This window comes from Haliaeetus leucocephalus, unplaced genomic scaffold (genome assembly GCF_000737465.1).
Source record: "Haliaeetus leucocephalus isolate CR32 unplaced genomic scaffold, Haliaeetus_leucocephalus-4.0 Scaffold517, whole genome shotgun sequence".
Lineage (NCBI taxonomy): Eukaryota > Metazoa > Chordata > Aves > Accipitriformes > Accipitridae > Haliaeetus > Haliaeetus leucocephalus.
In genome coordinates this window covers 1,269,055-1,277,293 of record NW_010972953.1, presented here as the reverse complement: position 1 = coordinate 1,277,293, position 8,239 = coordinate 1,269,055, and the positions used below count along the sequence as shown (strand labels likewise).

The following is an 8,239-nucleotide window of genomic DNA, read 5'->3' as shown; positions in this document are numbered from 1 at the left end:
GGGGGGCAGGGGAAGAGGAGGAACTAAGCACAGATCCACTTTCTTACTCTGAGCAAGTCAAAACCAAGCCCCGGTAGTCTTCCCTAAGAGGTTACTAAAGCAGACTGGGAAAATATTTTTGGGTTACTACTTATGTGTTTTAAAAAAGTCCCAGTGTTTCACCACATAAGAGACTGATAAATCACCATACTTTGAATGAAGTTTACCCTCTGGCAGTCCCACCCTTTCTGTGGACACAAGCGTGATCTCATTGCATTAATTCATCTAGCAGTACCTGTCACCAAGATCAGAGATAGCAAGAGAGATAAGGTGAGAAGTCTTGCAGCAGACTTTGCATCCCTGCACTACCGACTTCCACCAGCTGTGCAGATCTCCAACAGAGAAGTGTTACCAGGCCCAGCTAGCTGAACAGAATAAAGTCCTGAGCCCAATATGCTCCTTGTTCTGTTCAGTCCGCATCCCTGACCTAATATTTGATTGTGCCTTATAAAATTCTCCACTCCTTGCAACATCATCATCCCTGCTGGAAACCTATGAGTAACATTTCCACTGGAGAAACCCCACTGCACAGAAACTCTGAGATAATGACCGTTGTGCAATCTGAGCTGGATAGGAATCGCTGGTGCAAACAGCGTTATCGTAAACAAAATAATCTGAGGACTCACGTAGTTCAGCATCAACTGTATCTTTACTCTTCTTCCAAACTAGGTTTTCCAACGTCTCAGGAGACAGGAGTCATCACCTTGGAGAAGGCTGGATGGTCGAAAGGTCGAGGACTCTGTAATGCGAAACGAGATACACTTGATGCTGTGGTTCTGGATTATTCTTGATTACGATAACGTGGTATGCACCAAAACTTCTGTAGCTTGAAACATCTGTGTTTATTTTGGCTTAGAAAAGGCCTGAAGCTCCTGATATCACAAGAGAGAATAAAAGGGCTCCTGAAGTTCAGTCCCCAAAGAGTCACAGACACATGGCCCTGCACAGCAAGACAAATACAAGCGTCAACTATCTCAAAAGGCATTTTGTGACGCGAGACAGACCTTCAGAGCAGAAACAAACATGTTCTCCATTTTAATCTCTGCCACATGGTACTAGCTTGACTGTTTTTAACAATATCTTAAATACACCCAAGCTAGCAACAGTGCCACAACAGAATCTTCACCACTGGAAGCGATTTTTAATCACGGTAAGAGTTAATGCTTAAAAGTTTGGACTTGAACAGAACAATTTCTGCAAAAGACAAAGAAGAATACATTGAACTTTATTCTTATCGAACCCCCACTGCAAGTTAATTCCTCTTTACAATTTATATCTAGCCTCTTAAAAAAAAAAATAATCAAACTAATTCAACTTAAATTCAGTGCTGCTTAACAGTTCATCTGGTACCATTAAAAAGGAGAAATTTAGGATTTAAATCAGACACTCTAGAATTGAAACTATACCACCTCTATCAAATGCTTAGTTTAACCCTCATATATCAAGTGTTAGACTTTTGTTAATCCAAGCTGGTTTACTTTACCAGTAACCAGTTACATCAACTGAAAAATGCACAAGGAACATTTGGGACATGGGAACCAAACTCCCAACACCACCCAAAACACAACACAGTACTATCACCTGGTCCTGGGGGAGCTGCAAAGACTGCTAAAAGTCTTTCTGAATTAGAGTACTGAAGCTATTTATACTTTGATGAACCATGTTCAGAGCGACTGCTCCAGGCAGCAGGATGCCCCGGTCAGGCAGACCCGTGCCGACAGCACGCAGACAGCCTGCTCACCCGCGCACTGGCTAGCTGGCACTTTCGGTATGAGTCGTCTCAGCACTGAGAGCCCCAGCTCTACTGCTGCCTAAAGGACATCCACTGACTTAAATATCACAGCTCCATCACAGAATACTTGTAAGAGCAAGCAAGAAAAACACCAATATAAACGAGTACTTAGCTATTAAAGACAATCCTATACCACTCACAGCACTGTCTACCCAATCTCCCCGCTCCCTACTCGGTTCCTGCTGCATTGCGAGGCAGTGAGGGCAGAGCCCCAGAAAAAATCTCAGGGGACCTCAGCAGCACCCAGAGGGTTTACATGTGAGCACTTCAGGTTCCTCTGAGACTGGAATGAAGGATGGTCAGATGGAAGAAAGGTCCCAGAGCAAAGGGAAGAAAACCAGGGGCAGCTTCTGTGAAAAAGCAGGAAAATTGTTCCCTTTTCTGCACATTGTGTAACCCCAATTAGAGCAAGGAAATTGGTCAAAAGGGCACGGACTTCCTTGTGTAAGCCTCCCACAGAACAAGTGGCTATCCAGTAGGCATAGGGCTAAGAACAGTATTTCGAGACTGGGTTTAAGGAAAATCTTAAAATAAGAACAGCAATGCAGGAGGCTTCCCCTCCCTGCCAAGCTAGTGGGTGTTTTCTACCTGCAAATTTGTTTAATCTTGGCTTGCACTGGGCTGATAAAAAACTCTGATTTCAAGGGGCTTCACTGCTAGAAGTACTCACAACACAAAGCTGGCATTGCTCAGACACCAACAGCTGAACTATATCCTGGAACAATAAGCTTTAAATAAGTTTTAGACAAAAGCCATAATAAACTGGATGGCTTAAAATGACTCTGCAGCTGTAAGAGGAAACATGAGGCCACAGCAACCCTTAACATCCAGACCCGGAGCGGGACCCATTGCGAGATGGGGGTCCCATCTCACAAGCAGCATGGGCTGAAGCCATTTGCCATCCCACCCGCAGGCCCCGCAGCATCCCTAGCCTCGCTGCAGGCACAACCAGCCCCTGGACACATGCTGGCCACAGGAGCCCCACCAGCCCAGCTCAGCCAGAGGGACACTGGCAGTGTCACTGTTCCTCTGCCTAACATGTTCAAAGAGCAAATGAGCAGCTTCTTCATGTGCTGCTGCTAGTGCCACCCGAGCAGCCGAGCCTTCCCAGGACAGGCTTGCTCAGAGCACGCAAGAGGGGAATTACTGCATCGCACAAGGATTTCCTCCTCACACACAATGAGCAGAGGGCAAACAAGCAGTAAGTGGAGTCCCACACACAAACTGGTCACGCTGCAGCACAGCTGAGATTTAAAATAGCCCAAAGCTGAAAATTTAGAATGTTTCCACAAGAGGTGGCAAGCCTCATAAGGGCAAAGAGCATCCCCCCTGGCCCCTGCAGCAATGCCTCTGTCTACAAGCAGCCCCACAGACAGCCGGGACTTTCCAATTCTTAAGTCTGATAAAAAAAAAAAAAGAAATAATCTTATCATCAGCAGGATCAGTCTCAAGAGAGAGCATCCAACATTTCTTCAAAGAACCAGGACAAAACCATTTATCCCTTAGAACACTCCATCCTAGGGACAGGACCGTTAGATACTGATGTGGTAGATTCACCGCCGCCTCCACCAAAACCCAAAGTGTACAAAGTGAGTCAAACCACCCCCACACCCTGTCCCACCATCTGTAACAAAAATGGTCTCTCTCACACAGACAATGAAGTTACAAGTCTAGCACAAAAATTCATTACTTAATGATTTTAATGTGATGCATGCAATGTATCAAACATCTTTACTGGAGAAGTGTCTAAAGCTTCTTACTGTGTTAACTATGACTTCAATAGAATTATTAATCAAATAATTTGGAGACCTAGATGTAACATCTTTTAATTATGTAGCTTAAGGAAATTGTCTAATTCACAAATTACTGCATGATGTTCCAGTGCCCAGCATAACAATGAAAAACAAGAGAGGAGGAAACTGACCTTTTCATCTCAGATTAAAGAACAAGCAGGTCCTGCAGTCCAGCAGCCACAGCTAATAGCTGGAGCAGGGGAAAAAAAAAAAGTACCTTTGGGGCGTTAACAGGATTACTCAGCAGCACAGAAACTAGTTAAGACACTGGAGCAGCTGATACAACCTCCGTGATGCTTTCTGTTGCTTTATCTTGCAACAAGTGGACAAAATGAGTTAGTTGGTGTTTACACCTTCTAGTCTGATGACTGGCAACCCTGAAGGTGTCCTACTCCACTGCTACAAGCGAGCTGATCTCTGCAAGTAAGGCAACGGGATGAGCTGGCAGCTGGGAAGCAGCAGCAGATGACAGAGCCCACCAGCGTCTGCTGGAAGTTTGGGGCTATTGAGGACAAGCTCCTTCAGCAAGGAGCTCATACCAGTTAAGGAAACCTGCCTCTGGGAGCCCAGGTGCTGCTGGAGCAGCTCCCAGACAGACGAAGGAGCTGTGCCGCGGCTGCTCCTGCTCACCACGCTGCCAGCACCGCCCGTTGCTCCTGACCTGGAAACGCTGCAGGTGGAAACAAGACAGGGCTGCGCGGGAGTCGCAGGCAGAGCTGCCAGGCTGCCGACTCGGGCGTGCGCACAGGACTAATGAATCACCGCTCCCCGCGGGCTTCGTCATCGAGCTCGAAACCTCCATGGTGGAAAGGCGGCACTGCAGCTGGGCCCGCCGGGCGCTCACCGCCCAGGGAAGCACAGTATTGCTCCGTACTCGTGAATTATCCATCTCCCACCCCAGACAGGAGAAGACCTGCCACCCAATGCAGCAGCATTTCTGCCCAGCTTTCTCTTCTGGGAGCCAAATGGTGCAGCACTTGGGATGACGCTGGAGACTCGGACCAAACATTTTTGTCTCACTCACCCTGTCCCCTCTCCTCTCAGCCAGCACAGGACTCAGCTTTTGCAAAAACGAAGCTAAAAAAAATTGATTCAAAAAAGCAGCATCAGGCTGCACCTTTTATCACCTAAATAACACACTGGGAAGTATTTATCAGTGATGATTAACCAAAGTTCGCATTTAAGCCTGGCTCATGGCAAATTCCAGCTCATGAGAAGCAATGCTGGACATGACCTAAAAACCTACATGAATGCTGACATTAAATGAGTAAAACCTCGAGTACGGTCCGGCTTCCCAGCACGGGAACAAGCAGGTTGGTATCGCTCCGAGAAGCGGCAATCCCGGAGCATTGCCACATGCCTTCCCCAGGCAAACCCAGCTAGGGACAGCTCAGACCCGAGTCATCAGTGCTCCCAGGGACAGAGGCTCGATTCCCATTGGAAAAGCTTCCCTGAGAACAGGCGGAGTTCAGATCAGTCAGGCCTGCAGAGGAGTCACTGGCTGGGGGATTACAGGGAACGTTTGCCAGGCAGGTCCCAAGCAAAGCAGGCATGCGGGAAGGAGGAGCTGCTGCTGCAGGCGGGTGCAGGGACAAGCCGGGGTAAACTCCCCTCCCCCTGCAAAGCACTGTGGTAGATTCACTATACAGGAACATTAACTTTACCAAAGGCCTTGGAAGTTTAACCATTCTGTAAGAGAAGTAATAATAAAAAAAAAAAAGCCCATCAGATGACTCAGAGCCACCAGTGCAACCCATGTACCGCTGTGCGAGCCCTTCCGGGAAGGGAAGTCTTCTCCAGAAACAGAGGAGCCCTGACTCAGAGATTTCTTGGAAATGTGCGAAGACTTATTCAAGCTTCTTCCCTAAGTGACAAGTTCGCTCAAAACCAGGCACAGAGTTTCTCTGACCAAAGCAGAAGGAAGAATCCTGAGGTGCCGGTGCAGCCCCATACTGCCGGAAGGCACCTGGTGAAGTACGAACTCACTAAGCAAGCTGTGCTTCGCAAGCTGGGAGACATGAACACCTCCGGCAGCCCCTGCTGAACTAGCAACCCACTAGAAAACCTCCTTCCTCAGCCAAACTTGCCAATTAGTTTAATCCCAGGTATGTGAGCAAGTCACAGCCAGTGCTTGAGAGGCCATAGTGCTAAAAGGGACCTCAGTACACCTCGCCTACATCCCGCATCTTGCCTCATCTAGCTGTGGCCACTCTCCAACTTCTCAGGGACAAAAAAGGCTTCCACAGGCCAAGTCATACATCAGGGAAAGCAAATTCCTTCCTGGCCCCCCCAGGCAGCCAAGGAAACTCTGAAACACAGGATTCCAGCAACGTAATTACAGTGCAAGCAAGCAACAAGCTGGGCTTTCTTTAAACCCTTCTGATGCATCAACACATGCGATAGCCAAGGACTCATCTCTGGGAGTTCCCTGTTTGGTTACATAAACATCAACTTCAGCTTAACCCTTTCACGCTGAAGCACAAGCCACATCCACCAGGAAAAAAACGTGCTCCAGCCCAACATCCTCATGGCATGGGCACCTACAGCAGGGCACAGCGCAGAAGAGCCTGGAAATCCAACTGCAGCACTCCGCCAGCACCTAAGACTGCATCGCTCTCCCAGCATAGAGCCCAGTACACGAGTTCTTGACCTTGGGCTGCTCCCATGAAGTCAGGCAGTCATTACCCTTAAAATCACCGTCAGGTGAGATGCGTATTGTATTACGAGATTTTACTTTTTGTTTATAGCTTATGTTACTATGTACACTTGATTTTCCATAAATCCACTGCAGGACTTTCCTCATGCGCACAAAGATTACTGCATGACTCACACACGTGCTGACACTTTTGTTACAGTGAGGTGTGGTTGCTGCTTTTAACGATAATCTACTCATCAAACTCTAACTAGATAGATATATATTGAAGTTATCTACATATACTGCCATGCTAATGTTACTATCATTTGTATCATGAAAGCACACTGACAGACACCGTAAGTTCACAAACATGCACCCAACTAACAAAAAAAGACTGTGTCACATAGAAGATTACAATGGGCCTGGAGCCTCCTCTGGTCTAGCAAGAGCTCGCAGCTGGAGAGTTCCCAGGCACGAGTGAGGCGCATGCTGTAAAAGTCCAAAGCACCACCGAGTCTCTGCAGACAGAAAACACATCCCTTATTTAGGCTAAGCACAGTGGGCAGTTCAGGCAAAATCAATAGGGTTGCCCTTAATCAAACAGCAGCTAAGTGCCTACAAGGCTTTCCTCTGCGTGGTTTCAAAAGGAGATGATTCTGTAATATCCTGAGGATAAAAAGCAGCTGAACATGACGGTGCTTTTAAGTAATGCGATTATGTGACCAAACCATCAGCACGGATGCCACAGAGAAAAAATAAAAGGATGTAGCACAAACACTCCAGCACCGGGGAAACACGTCCTGCATCCCAACCAGGGCTGCTTGCCAGCAGGTAAGCCCTACTCTGCCCCATCCCTCAAGTTACACCCCACCTGGGCTGCAGGCACCCCACAAACCCAACCACCCTCCATCTGCACCCAACTCGTGTCCCTTATGCGCCAAAGGGAGCCTGTTGTCCCGCAGCTCAGCCCCACCACACCGGGCACTGGCCTCTGCTCCAAGCTCTCTGCCTCCCTCTGGACATGGGATTACAGCCTGAGACTAGAGCCCAAGATGCCTAGCACACCTATACGTAGCCGTGTATATTAAGCCTACATGTTAAGACTCTAAACTAGCAAAGAACTGAATTATCAACACCAGTGCAGCACATTCACATCCACAGCCATGGCAGGCGGAGAGAGCAGTTGGCTGGGAACAAGACGAGCCCAAAACACCTCATGTCAGGGAGAAAAGCAGCGACACAAAGCCGCTGTGCCACAGGCTCCCTCCAACAGGAACAGACAAGACCTTTAGCGCTCTCACGTACTGTGGCAGCAAAGCTCCCAAAGGCCACAGCCAGAGCCAACAGGTAACAGAAACAGGTTCTGAATGCAGGAAATCCCACAGCGTACCTCCTTCTCTTCTTCAGGCGAGCTCACACAGGGAGGACGGGACAGGTTTCTGTAGCTAGCTCCAGCTGTAATACTTTATGGTCTTACTCATTCTCACTTAGAGGTACAACCTTCAACTACTCACCGCTGAGACACACGAGACTCCTCCTCAGAACAGAGGTCCGAAACTACTAAATTAAGAAACCCCTGCTCAGACTGAAAGCGAAATCAGCACCAAACACAAGCTGTTTGCTCCCTCAGCAAGCCCTGAACCTGCCAGCGAGCCGCAAAAATAGCTACACTGTCAACAAAGTCCAAATCCCCACCAGCGCTGTCAGCGGGGAAGAAAACGACAAAGCAGTTTTACAAAGTGATTTTTTAAACCCCTTTTTTGCCGCGATACGCAAAATCCCACCCTTCGCGGGTGAGCGGCCGCTGCACCGGCAGCACCCCGACCGACCGGCCGGCCGGCCGGGCCGACCCCTGAGGAAGGCTCCCCGGAGCGGCCGGGAGCTCGCCCCGCAGGCCCCCGCGGCGGTCCCGGGCCACCGGCTCTCCCGAGGCCTCGGCCGGGCCCCTTCCCGGGCTGCGGGCAGCGGGCGGGCTCCGCC

The 8,239-nt window shown here is 48.8% G+C and overlaps 1 protein-coding gene across 2 annotated transcripts in view; it reads right to left on the bottom strand.

The window, feature by feature from the left end:
• The window catches only part of STK40 (serine/threonine kinase 40), a 24,602-nt gene that overhangs the window by 16,141 nt on the left and 222 nt on the right, over nt 1–8,239 (bottom strand). For both annotated transcript variants that reach the window (XM_010575967.1, XM_010575966.1), the window contains exon 2: nt 666–778. The gene's annotated coding sequence lies outside the window, so the exon portion shown is untranslated. The remainder of the gene's footprint in view (nt 1–665; nt 779–8,239) is intronic.